The 14,212-nt window shown below is 47.7% G+C and overlaps 2 protein-coding genes across 7 annotated transcripts in view; one reads left to right on the forward strand and one right to left on the reverse strand.

The window, feature by feature from the left end:
* nudC (nuclear distribution C, dynein complex regulator) overlaps window positions 1-14,212 on the reverse strand; it is a 404,242-nt gene that overhangs the window by 178,496 nt on the left and 211,534 nt on the right. The window lies entirely within an intron of this gene.
* The window catches only part of LOC139754622 (uncharacterized), a 234,783-nt gene that overhangs the window by 74,594 nt on the left and 145,977 nt on the right, over window positions 1-14,212 (forward strand). For 2 of the 5 annotated variants that reach the window (XM_071672098.1, XM_071672100.1), the window contains exon 1: window positions 11,201-11,250. The exons of the other annotated variants lie outside the window; for them this stretch is intronic. The gene's annotated coding sequence lies outside the window, so the exon portion shown is untranslated. Of the gene's footprint in view, window positions 1-11,200; window positions 11,251-14,212 lie in introns of those variants that run through there. 5 annotated transcript variants of the gene reach the window in all.

The following is a 14,212-nucleotide window of genomic DNA, read 5'->3' on the forward strand; positions in this document are numbered from 1 at the left end:
CGACCACTCTACTCACCCCTGGAAATCGCACTCGTCGTCCGTGAAGTATATAACCGATAACCTGGTGAGGAGGACCCCCTCTAGCCCGGCCATATTCTTTTTATCAAAAAACGAGAAACGATCCCCCGGGGTTTGTTAAGGGCCAGGGTACATAGAGGCCGACTGCCTCACGACTGGCGACGACCCTGCTGGGTCTGTCAGGCCGAGGCGAAGGTAAACCACCACCCAACAACACCTTGTGGTTAGTCTGTGGTCCCTCGTGTGATAACAATGACTGATGTACCATCATTGTGAATGTCTCCATCACTGTAAATGTCTCCATCACTTTAAAGGTCTCCATCAATATGCAGAATGATGCCCAGAGCCACGATCCCTCCATCCACAACACTCTCCCACACAGTACAACACCGTAACATCTCTCCCTCCTGACCCGTACCCACTGTCTCTGCCCCGCCACCCCCAGCCTTGGTTTCCCTCCTGCCCGTCTCCAATAAGTACTGCAGAGGTAAACAACAGATCCCGTAGACTGTACTGCTGCTCTGGTGGACACGGCCTGAATAATTCCAAATGCTTGCGTCAAACATCTCGGTGTTTCTGATGAAAACAAGGTGCCACAGTAACTGTGGCACACAGATGGACGAGGTTATGTGGTGGCTGTGCACGCCATCCGTCCGATCTAAGATACGTATCTCGGCTTAGCAATCTCGACTGCCCAAACATCTTTTACGGTTTCCATGCTTAAATACCTACATTGTTAACTACTTCATGGAGGGAGGCGGCTCTCCACCTCCTACAAGGGGCTATTTCCCAGAACACCACAACCCCACATCACTCCCCCCGTTCCATCCGTATATCTGCGACTTTGGATCAGTCTTAACAGCAAGGTGTCGGGCGCGTCGTGTTCACTGGGGTAGTTCCATCCTCTGTACTACCCGCTGCTCATACCCTGCAGGTGTCCAGGGAGCAACTCCTCTTGTCTCCCAACAGCTTCCAGGAGCTCTAAGGACGACAATGGCCCGTCCGGCACATGACACTCTCTTCATGACGCCTACACTCACGACTGCTTTCCATTATCCCAAGAGATGGCGGAGTAAAACTTCTTACAGTATGACTCAGTAGTGTCAAACTTCTCACATATACAGCATGACTAAGACAGTGTCAAACTTCCCACAATACAGACCACAACACGCTATGTATACCTCAACATGACCACTCACCAGCCTTGTCGGTTGATATAATCCTTGGCAGAAACACACATCGTTTTGTGCTGTCTATTTCGTTCTTCTCCGATCCATACTCTTCCCTGCAACACCCCGCATCCTAACCTTGATTTCATAAAGGCAAGTCTGACCTAAACCATATCGGTCAGGTCCAGGCTTGGAGTGAACGCAAGGGTACACTCAAGACAGTCTCAGACCTGAACCCTGTGGCTATGGTCGTATGCTCGTGACGGCGAGGGTGTAGGTGCGTTTGTCGAGGGTGAAGTGAATCATCTAGGTTCATTGACAGTGCACTGAGGATGAGCTTGGTGACGCCTCCCCCCGTACTGAACACGATGTTGCGTGATGGCGTCTGTAGGTCAGATGCAAACATTTCCTCAAAACCGTGGACGAGGTCAAGTCGAATACGACACGACTTTCCTACCACCGTCCGGCGGTGAGTGCCTGTAATACACACGACTAGGTTGTCCAGCACGTGGGCCCCGAGGGGTGTGATGAGTGAGTGTGCAGGTTGGAAGACGAACACATAATGCTGGCACGATGATGGGAGTGCAGGAGAGCCGGGTGGTCAAGCAAGGCGAGTGGGGAACGAGTCTGGCTCCTTAACAAACTCACCCACCGTCAACTGTATACTTTCTCGTCGTCTTTCTATGCACGTGTGCAGCTTCACAAGCTCAGGACACAATCAAAAAGAAAAATTCTATAACCGTATGACCCGATGCTACTCGGTGAAACCCCCCATGAACGAACAACACTGTGAAGGGGAGTCAGCATAGCGTGTTGGATGACGGACCTGCGAGCGGATGCCACCATAAGCTACGTAACTGCATCCGTGAGGGTAAACGCCTCAAGGGTGTCAGGTGAGGTGGGATGGCATGTGGATCTGAAGAAGGGTCAGGGCGTGCCGTCTACTTTGAGGACTCTGTACTGTGACAACAGAGGAGTGAATGTTGAAACAACGGAGGGAGAGAGTGTACAGGGCAGGCAAGCGGCTGGAACTCTCTGCACACATCGAGAGACAAGAAGGTAATTTCCCAGGTGCGGTGGAGCCAGTCGGTGGGAATGTCAGTCTACCCCGATGTATGAAGGTGAAGCGTGGGTGTGTGTGTGTGAGAGGTAAACGACAAGGAAAATACCAGATACAGGGAGGAATTTCATGTGATGCAAGACGAGCGGCCAACATACGAAACGAGGATGTGATGGGGAGCTAAAGCAACGATAAGGAACGGTTGAAAATAAACAAAATAGAATGAATGTTTAAAAAACGATGATAAATAAGGTGTATACAAGGTAATGATCTGGTGGGAGGGGAGAGACCCTAAGGTAGTGTGAAGGGAGTGAGAGAGGTGCTACCATGCAGGGGTGAGGGTGAGAGAGGTGCTACCATGTAGGGGTGAGGGTGAGAGAGGTGCTACCATGCAGGGGTGAGGGTGAGAGAGGTGCTACCATGCAGGGGTGAGGGTGAGAGAGGTGCTACCATGTAGGGGTGAGGGTGAGAGAGGTGCTACTATGCAGGGGTGAGGGTGAGAGGGATATTACCGAGGTGTGAGCGGTGCTATCATGCAGGTTTGAAGGCGAGAGGGGTATACCTTGCATGTGAGAGGGTGTTATCATACTGGTGTGAGGATGAGAGGGGTGCGACCATGCAGGTGTGAGGGTGAGAGGGGTGTAATCATGCAGGTGTGTGGAGGTGACGGGCGACATCATCTCACAGTGTGTGTTGAGTTTGCACACGTACCGAACTACATTTGAGGATATTCTTCGTCAACCATCCATCTGGACAGTGATGAATCAGCCGGATACTGATATACAGAGGGACGAATACCACAAAGATACCCACCATGACACCACAGACGACCATGAAACACTCCCCACCACAGCAACATACAGCAAACCATCGTACACTACCCCACCACAGCATCAGATATATATCCATTACACTTTCCCCACCACAGCACCACTCACTCCCTACTGGACAAAACCACTACACTCCCCCACTACAGACACAACCACCCCACACACTGCCCTCACAACACAACCATCACTCACTCCCCCCCACCAAAAAAACGCTCCCGCTTACCCCGTACACAGGACGCTCACCTACAGCCTCTGTACCAAGTCCTCTTATAAAAACCTACTTCAGAAACTTGACCTTGGAGAAAAGATAAGTCACTGAACTCGACACAACGTTCTCTAATATTGTTTGAAAATGTGAAATTCCTTCGCCCTAAGACGCAGATCTCCCACCTGCCCCAAGAATGCAGGAGTACCAGGTTTCCGGAGTTTTAGAGCAATAAAATCAACGCAGGCGGAATAGCCTCAGACGGCCGGCATGATGCCCCGGACGCCCGCACCCACGCACCAATGTAAGGAAAAGTACAGGGACGACGACATGAATACCCATTCTCAGGTGCTCGTGTCGAGCGTCTTGGTGATGACCAGATCCGTCGCCCTGTGTCACGCGAGCACAGACGCGTCAAGGCGTACACAGAGACACGGACAATCTAGCACAGTACGCAACAAAGACGAGGAATGGCCACAGAAGAAGGCAGCCCCGCCCTGGATACATGTCCTTGAAGGTGAACCCTAAGGAAGCGACACGTGTAAGAGTCAAGGACCATGGAAAAAAAAATAATAATGGATAAAACTGAAAACTGTAACGTCATGAAAGTGTGGGGGCGTGGGATACGATGCACTTGGTCATGCCTCAAGGTCGGCAGCCACACACACACACTACCCATGACGAGGGAAGCACCCAGCCAGAGTGACACACACACACTACCCATGACGAGGGAAGCACCCAGGCCAGTGTGACACACACACTACCCATGACGAGGGAAGCACCCAGCCAGAGTGACACACACAAATATGGAACACGAAAAACCTGTGGTAAAAAACACAGAAGACAACGGCGGGTGCTCTCACGCCACCACCACATGGCATGTTCCTCCGCACTCGCGTCTGTGGGTCAGGCTGGTTCATCTGGCCTCTGCATCCAAGACCGAAACTCTCTCCTCCATCCTGGAGACGCAACTGGTTCGCCCCGTCCAGGTGCACAGCGACCACTCAGGGTCTAACCTTCAATAACTTGGACATCCACTACTTCAGGTATCCCTGACTCTCTCTCTCTCTCTCTCTCTCTCTCTCTCTCTCTCTCTCTCTCTCTCTCTAGCATCGGCCTCTCCTTGATCCAGCACCGTCGGTGACTTTCAGTCTCCATCCTCCCCAGCACGGCTCCCATGTGGTTACATCTACTGACGATATTCTTTCTTGACCGAATCGTGTACCAGGTTACCTCCCCAGCAGGAGGTTGGTGAACCTCACTCCGTGGCGTTCAAAGTTCCGACAGCTGTTGCTAGTCTAACCTAAGTCCTCAATTTCTCAGCACACATCCTTAACATTTCCCTTTCAGCAGTTGCCAACTCAATTCTTCCAGTTCTGTCCGACCATTGTTGACAGACGGCCCCAGCCTCTCCTTGGTGTGCTATGGACAACGGTGTTCCTCTGGGTTGTATTCTTCCTCCCACCCTCCTTGTGGTTTTCTTTATCACTGATCTCTATCAATGAATTAATCTTATGCAGATGACTCTGCCCACCTGAATACCAACCTTGCTCGGCTGTCTGTTCTCTCGCCTTACTACAATGACTTCCTTCACACGGCTGCTGAGTCAGTATGCCTCGCACGGAGATGCATAACCTAATCAATTTCAATGTTTCCAAGACCCAGTTTGTTTGTTATATATCTTCAAAAGATACTATTGTTCATCTCCTTAACTATACATATTTCGTATTTCATAATCGTTCTCCTATCATCTCCTAACACTATCAAAGCTAACACTACCTCCACAAATATTTGGAGGTTATGCTCAGGGGTACACTGTGGGGCTGAATGCTATGGACAGAGATGGTCCGTTACCCACGTATGAGGGAGGTCTTTACTTCTCTCGTTCGGAATCAAACGACAGTTCGCCTTGTTGTCATTCCCTTTATTTCGCTCTTAAACCTCTCTCTCTCTCTCTCTCTCTCTCTCTCTCTCTCTCTCTCTCTCTCTCTCTCTCTCTCTCTCTCTCTCTCTCTCAGATATTCCTGCTGGCTGTTTCCCCAAGCTAGGTGACTTTCAACACCTAAAAAGCAAAGCCAGTCTTACAGACATCATCACCGTGCAAGTAATGTGGCTAGTCGTAGGGCAGCCGAAGCGGACGTCAGTTAGTTTCCTTCCACAGCTCAAACTGTGGAACTCTTGACGCTCTGAGGCGCTGTCAGACTCCTACCATGTCCTCCTTCAAGCGACGCTTGCAGATCACCTGACACGGGCACTGGAGAGAGGATGGAGGAGGAGGAGGAGGAGGAGATATACAGAACCCACATGAGAGGGAGGGAGGCCGGCGTGGGCTGCAGGAAGCACAGGCACAGTCAAGGCCAGGCCTCCTTTACGACGAGTGTGCGGCAATAAAACTGTACGACTCTCCTGAGCGACAGAGACAACGTTATGGCCGTAACACACACACACACACACACACACACACACTGCACGAGACATGTTCGTTCTTATATGCCACACTTGGGGACAACTCTGTGGGAAAAGAAGAGCGTCAAGAAGTTACCGAGAATACTGTGGCCGTACCTATTACAGCCTTCAACTGAGGACCTTGACTGGCGTGCATCAAGCGTGCCAACAATATATATATATATATATATATATATATATATATATATATATATATATATATATATATATATAAGGGATCTGTGGTTTCCGCGCATTATACATGACAGCTAGACAGTGAGAACGAATGTGGCCTTTGTTGTCTTTTCCTAGCACTACCTCGCGCACATGTGGGGGGAGGGGGTTTTCATTTCATGTGTGGCGAGGTGGCGACGAGAATGAATAAAGGCAGACAGCATGAATTATGTACATGTGTATATATGTATATGTCTGTGTGTGTATATATATGTATACGTTGAGATGTATAGGTATGTATAAGTGCGTATGTGGACGTGTATGTATATACATGTGTATGTGGGTGGGTTGAGCCATTCTTTCGTCTGTTTCCTTGCGCTACCTCGTTAACGCGGGAGACGGCGACAAAGTATAATAAATAATATATATATATATATATATATATATATATATATATATATATATATATATATATATATATATATATATATATATAATCCCTGGGGATAGGGGAGAAAGCTAGGGACTGCCTGATAAGACCGGCTGAGGAAAACGTTTAAGCACGTCTGACACGAGCACAAAAAAAACTGTGTGAAAAATGAGATATGAAAAGGAAAACCGGGTCAGTACAGACACCAAAAAAAAAAAAAAAAAAAAAAATGGAACCTGTTCAAAAGCATATAATATACAGAGCTTCATACATATAATATACAGAGCTTCATACATATAATATACAGAGCTTCATACATATAATATACAGAGCTTCATACATATAAGAGCCTATAATCCAACACGTCTCATATAAATCATACTATAATCTCTAACATCATCACCTACGTTCATTACAAGCTTTCTGTTTTCTACCTTAAGACACAAGAAAAAATTTCTTCCTCGGAGACACTCATGTGTATCTTCCCATACACTACAGCAGGCAGGCACGTCGCAACATTACCAACAACACGACATACCTCAACATACGATTCAATAGGCGACGTTACTGAGCGTGACGCCTGTCGTACAACGTGTCTGTGTGATGAACGTCTGGCTGGTACATCAGGGCGCCCCTTCACCCACGACGGCCTGGGGAAGCGCGTCTACGCTTCCATATACGCACGCACGTTGGCCGCGAAACCACGAGTACGTACGCTGCAGGGAACTGCGGGAAATGCGTCTTCCTCGTACAGACGTGAATTAACGCACATATCACGGACATAGTCCTTGACCAGGTCAGACGTAATATCTATGTTCGTTACCTGTATCGATTTTAACACCCCCCTCCCCCCCTCCGTACATGACGATGTGACCTTTGTGTACAATAAGAAGACACTTGGGGCCTGATGACCAGGTGTGTGACCTGACCTTTCAAGCCATCATACCCTGGGGTCGTACCGCTGTGCCTCAAGGGGTCGTACTGCTGAGGTGAACAGGTTAATCCAAACGAACATCATAGTTCTCTGCTGGAGTATATGTTCCTGACCTGTGTGTGTGTGTCTACATTCCTCTCTCTCTCTCTCTCTCTCTCTATATATATATATATATATATATATAAACGTACCACCCAACGAAAAAAATAGATGTTATCCCCAGGTTTGGAAACAAGACACACGACCCTGACTTACGTTATAACGAGGGTTTTTTACCTGGCATAATGTATGAACGCTGACACACACACACACACACACACACACACACACAGCAACTCAAACACATCAACACCAAGAGACAGATGACTGTCTGTTTCTCTCGAATCAACCCAGCAACGTATAGGTTCTGAGGCCCCGTTGTGAGGTCAGGCGGTACGGCGCTGACGGTCGAGCTGCTGCCGCCCAGTGACAGGTTAGGTCTGACGACCAAAACACTAGTCCCCGCTGTGAGGTCAGGAGGTACGGCGCTGACGGTCGAGGAGGGGCTGCTGGCCAGTATCAGGTTAAGCCTGACGACCCAAACATATATATGGCAGGACGTGGGATGAAGGGCTATTATATCTCTGTCCCCTGGGCGGAGCCAGTGCACGGCAGGATCTAGGGTGAAGGGCCATATCAGCGATGTACTGAGGACGAAGCCAACATTACATACCAAGACCGACAGACGGGAACATAGATGGAACAGCTGTACTGGGTCGTACCAGTCAATACATGTAAGAAAAAAAAAAAGTTACCAGGCGGGTGGAACAACACGACGGAACTCCTTATCTACAGGCGACCATTGCTCGACTTGCCCCCATGTTAATCTGCACACACACACGATAGTATCATTCAACCAGCACAGCTCGGCATCTGACCCGGCTGCCAGCGGTGCCACTCCGAGCAGCAAGGCTGTTGCAGGGCACGACCCGCACACCACGGATACCCTCCATAATCTAGCGGCTCCTCCATACGTCTATGGAGATATTCGTCTGTTAGTGAATCTTTAAATTTGTTCACTGGACCCGTCTGTAATGTCACTCGTACCCACCAGCATAGCAGGACATCTTCGGGTTCCGGATACCGGCAATTTATCTACCTAGTTCAGGGCATCATCTGAGAGTAATTGTGATATTCAAAACAAGAGCCTTCCCAGCACGTCGGGTTGATACGAGTGATCTTTCATGTACAAATTATGAAACATGTCCTCCATGACTTCCCATGTGTAAATCATGACACGTCTCTCTAATCATCGTTCTAGATAGCAATTTCAACTGCTTTCATCTGTTTCCAGCATTCTCTTTGCTTGACCAGTCACTGTGGACTGTGAATGATCTCTGCACATTCTTCCTGAACTCGAGCATCTCGTCCTCTGTGAAGGATTACGTTAGCACACCACGACATTCTAGTCTAGAGAATGTACGTAGGTACCTACGTACGTTAGGCTGTTAACAATACGTTTACCTTCTCTCCTCTTGACAGTTCGCACAATCCAGCTTAGCATTTCCGAAAAACGGCGACCTTCCTCCGCTGTGCTCCCTGTAGGTAAGGTGATCGAGCATAGATAATCATCCACACTTCTCTTGTAATTCATTTTCCTCGAGTGACGTGACCGAGCCTGCTTGTCTTCGATATCTGGTTAACCATTATCACTTCACCTGCCCCATACGTAGGCACAGGAACCTATGGAGGAAGAGGCCATCAAACATGGCCCATCATCATGTGCGGGTGTGCTGTGCTAGTCTTTCAGTATGATATAATTAGGGTACATTTTTGGATCTTTGGCATCTCTTCCTCGTTGGTACGTGCGCTGCATGAGTGGCTCCTCCTCTCTCATCAACCACGTCGGACAATCCTCTGCCACCACTGTGCCGCGGGAGTCAGTTTATATTGCCTACATCTTCCGCGTGGATCCTTTTAGAGATGATAGTCTTGGCTTACATTCACTTCCCTGATGGCGCGTGTTGTCCTGCGGTGCCTCAACGTCCGTCCTTGTCAGCGGGATCATCAACTTGTGGTACTGGCACGCTGCGTTACGATATATAAATCTCGCTTCATTCGTGACGGAGATGGTCATATCATTGTTTCTATGGAGGCGCGGTGTCTGCTGCTGAGGAGCAAATACGTCATACAAGAGCTCCATTGCGTCCGGTTACCTACGTGCACAACGGCTGACGCACCGTTTCCCGTCTAAGGCAGATATAGCAGAGTGTAACCACCACAGGGAAGAATGCCCGATGTGAGTGCCTTTCCCCACAAGATCACAGCAAGACCGTACGCACCGTAACCCCTCGGTAGATCCCTGTGGTTTCGAGTCCTGTGCTCTACAGACTTAATTCATCAACCAACATACCACTACCTACACCACCTGACATTAAGAGCACTAAGCCGTTCGCTTATCAATCAAAGATAACCGAGATCTGCTTCAAGTTTCGCGCACCGCAAAACGTATGAATGCTCACATCACGAGAGTACTTCACAGCTGCGGTGAGAGTCAGGTACACTCTCATTACGTATGCAGGACATTCTATGCACCGAGCAAAATCGCTACTTGATATTCTAAAGCGTTACCGTGTCCAGCATCTGTAGTTACAGCCTGGACTTCTAATCAAACCAACGTTAAGTAGCACAAAGAATATTCCGGCGGAAGAATCTAAAAATATAACGTAAGCGTGTGCGCATGAGTACACACACAGCAACAACGGCCACGGTGTCTAAGAATTATGTTATGGACGGAGGGAGGACGGGTGAGTGGCTGGCTGGCTGGACGAGTGGCTGGCTGGCTGGCTGGCTGGCTGGCTGGCTGGGGGGGTGGCTGGCTGGCTGGGGGGGTGGGTGGCTGGCTGGACGGGTGGGTGGTGGCGACCTTGGCAACGGAGCACAACAGTGGGAAGGTAACGGGCGCCTCCCGCCATGCTCTCCTCTCGTTCGTTCCCCAGGCAGCGCATAATTAACCAACTCTGTAACAATTTACATTATAATCATCCACCCGCAGTGGGTCTGACAAAGACCCAATGTGACTTCTGTAATGCTCCTGCGTTCGCATGGAAGGGCATGATTAACGAGCAGTATATAAATAACATCAACAAAAAATACAGTTCCTCACGTCAGCAGGACCCCGACCATGCACACTATCATCAAGATTCTGTCGCAACGCACAAGAAACTGGCATCGAGTCGTAACACAGAAACTCTCCGGTAAATCATCGGTATAAAAACATAAAGACGACATGAATAATCAAAATGTGCGAGGCTAAGTATGTGTCAACTGGTGGAGCGGCACATTAAGCAGGTGCGTTCAAGTGGGACATTAAGCAGGTGCGTTCAAGTGGGACATTAAGCAGGTGCGTTCAGCTGGGACATTAAGCAGGTGCGTTCAGCTGGGACATTAAGCAAGAGCGTTCAACGAGGACATTAAACAGGTGCGTTCAACAGAGAGGTTGATGTGTTTTGCGACACTTCACTTTACCCCATACGACACAATATCCCTCGTTACTCTCGGCTACCCACGAACGATATGGGATCTCACAGTCGTAAAAATGTTCCATCAATACAGAAAAGCTGTATGACACCTTTCATTCTCACGTGCTGACAGCACATACACTGGTGGGTAACACTACTAGAGATATGTGTGGAGAGAGAGAGAGAGAGAGAGAGAGAGAGAGAGAGAGAGAGAGAGAGAGAGAGAGAGAGAGAATGCTTCCCACATATTCCCTGCGTGTAGTAGGGGGGGGGGGCTAGAAATCCTCCCCTCCAGCTATACTTTTTTTCCCAAAACAAGAACATGGAAGGGGGCTAAGTGAGGATTTTTCCCACTGAGGCTCGGTCATCTGTATTGCCTTGTTAACGTATGTTGTTTACTCATGATACTCACGTTTATTATGTCTTGTGTCCACAGGTGAGTCCTCCTGCAGCCACAGACTAACTACCTACCTGCCACCACTGGGGTGAGTACAATGCCACACTCTCATACAGTATCCCCCTGTGAAAACCTGGACGCTACTTTCCTCCATCAACGCTTTCTTGTATAATATATATATATATATATATATATATATATATATATATATATATATATATATATACAGGGCAAATCCTAGCCTTCATATACAACTCGACCTTAAAGTTAAAAGGTCGACCTTCCCGCGTCAGGAGCCACAGAGGTTCTAGTACTCGTGGTGCCGGGGGGGTTAGGGCCTCTCCTGCAGGACCGGTGGTGGGAGGTAAACAACAATTCCAACCCTGGTCACGTCTCCACCACCAACCCACTGTAAGACGTCTCTCAACCCAGTGGGAAACATTTTAGATAAACGTACTGATCCTCGGAATCGCATGGCATTATCTATCAGCACGATAGTAGATACCGACATCATGTATTGCGCAGTAATATCTTACACACATACGAGGCATTAAGCATCTTCCTACACACACACACACACACACACACACACACACACACACAAAGAATCTATGATTAATTCAGTCACATCTTGAGGACAATTAACACCTGAGCCAACAAGGCGGGCCGACCGTTGAGCAAGACGGCACGACGGGTCGGTGTTGGGTAGTATGGCTTGCATTCTGATCACACCCTTCACGGTAAGGTCAGAGGTCAAGCCGTAATAACCCCCTAAAGGATGTACCGTCGCGCTCCCGGCTGGTACCGTCCTGCTCAAGCATCGTACCGTCCAGGTCAAAGGGTTTAATGATTCAGAGGAAGGCGTCCCCAGTGCAACGTTGTGGTAGTGGATGTGGCACACCCTCAACCAGCGTGGAGTGTTGTGGTGGATGTGACACGGCCTCAACTGACATGGAGTGTTGTGGTGGATGTGGCATAGCCTCAACCACGTCCAGCTGGCCTCCTCCATCACCACAACACATCATCATGATACACCCACTTCATACGTCCCCAGAGTTCCAGGGTGGTAACATTTTGCCTCTATATTCCCCGGTCCAGGAAAATTGCATTCCTTGTTCCCCTGACTTGGCCACGTTGACTGCGCGCTAATGATAAACGCCTGTCAACGCTGTGTACACAGGACCACCACTGGGACTAACACACAATGGTGGTGTACACTGTTCCTCGCGGCCAATGTACATTTCCACTGACCAAAGAAATACCGGCACTGCCAAAATGCATTTCATTATAACAGTATCGCTACTATGGAGTCAAGGTATCTATACTTTGCAAAATACAAGAGCCAAAAACAATCGCACAGAAGAATTTTCTCTCTAAAATAAAAATAAAAAAAACACTTCATGCGACATCACATTGAGCAAAGTACTCCCCGCGTTCTTAGTACAAGCGCATCTGTGTAATGTACATGCAAATATAGTCGTACATCCCAAGATGACCAAACGACACATCAAACTCACCAGTGTGCGGGACTGGAACCTGAACACCGAAACAGCACGTAAATTCATATCCGTAAAGTCTGTGGTACATGGGAACATACAAGGATTGGCTCTCATGCTCCGAACAAAAGCAATACTTTCAGAAACCTGATATTCCTATAAATCTTATAATCTTCGGGTATAACGCAGACGTACGGTGTCGTACATTACCAGTCCAACCAAGTAGTATCATTCGTAACTATACACGAGGCAGTTACCAACACCAAACCCTTTACGTACACCCATCAAATATATATATATATATATATATATATATATATATATATATATATATATATATATATATATATATATATATATGGGAGCGGGGGGGGGGGGGCTGGAAATCCTCCCCTCTCGCTTTTATTTTTCCAAGAGAAGGAACAGAGAAGGGGGCCAAGTGAGGATATTCCCTCAAAGGCTCAGTCCTCTGTTCTTAACGCTACCTCGCTAACGCGGGAAATGGCGAATAGTATGAATATATATATATATATATATATATATATATATATATATATATATATATATATATATATATATATATATACTCAACAAACTTATACCTCTGTAATTTGAGCACTCACTCTTATCCCCTTTGCCTTTGTACAATGGCACTATGCACGCATTCCGCCAATCCTCAGGCACCTCACCATGAGTCATACATACATTAAATAACCTTACCAACCAGTCAACAATACAGTCACCCCCTTTTTTAATAAATTCCACTGCAATACCATCCAAACCTGCTGCCTTGCCGGCTTTCATGGTAAATTATATGGGAGGGTATTAATTGAGAGGGTGAAGGCATGTACAGAGCATCAGATTGGGGAAGAGCAGTGTGGTTTCAGAAGTGGTAGAGGATGTGTGGATCAGGTGTTTGCTTTGAAGAATGTATGTGAGAAATACTTAGAAAAGCAAATGGATTTGTATGTAGCATTTATGGATCTGGAGAAGGCATATGATAGAGTTGATAGAGATGCTCTGTGGAAGGTATTAAGAATATATGGTGTGGGAGGAAAGTTGTTAAAAGCAGTGAAAAGTTTTTATCGAGGATGTAAGGCATGTGTACGTGTAGGAAGAGAGGAAAGTGATTGGTTCTCAGTGAATGTAGGTTTGCGACAGGGGTGTGTGATGTCTCCATGGTTGTTTAATTTGTTTATGGATGGGGTTGTTAGGGAGGTAAATGCAAGAGTTTTGGAAAGAGGGGCAAGTATGAAGTCTGTTGGGGATGAGAGAGCTTGGGAAGTGAGTCAGTTGTTGTTCGCTGATGACACAGCGCTGGTGGCTGATTCATGTGTGAAACTGCAGAAGCTGGTGACTGAGTTTGGTAAAGTGTGTGGAAGAAGAAAGTTAAGAGTAAATGTGAATAAGAGCAAGGTTATTAGGTACAGTAGGGTTGAGGGTCAAGTCAATTGGGAGGTGAGTTTGAATGGAGAAAAACTGGAGGAAGTGAAGTGTTTTAGATATCTGGGAGTGGATCTGGCAGCGGATGGAACCATGGAAGCGGAAGTGGAT

This window comes from Panulirus ornatus, chromosome 17 (assembly GCF_036320965.1).
Source record: "Panulirus ornatus isolate Po-2019 chromosome 17, ASM3632096v1, whole genome shotgun sequence".
Lineage (NCBI taxonomy): Eukaryota > Metazoa > Arthropoda > Malacostraca > Decapoda > Palinuridae > Panulirus > Panulirus ornatus.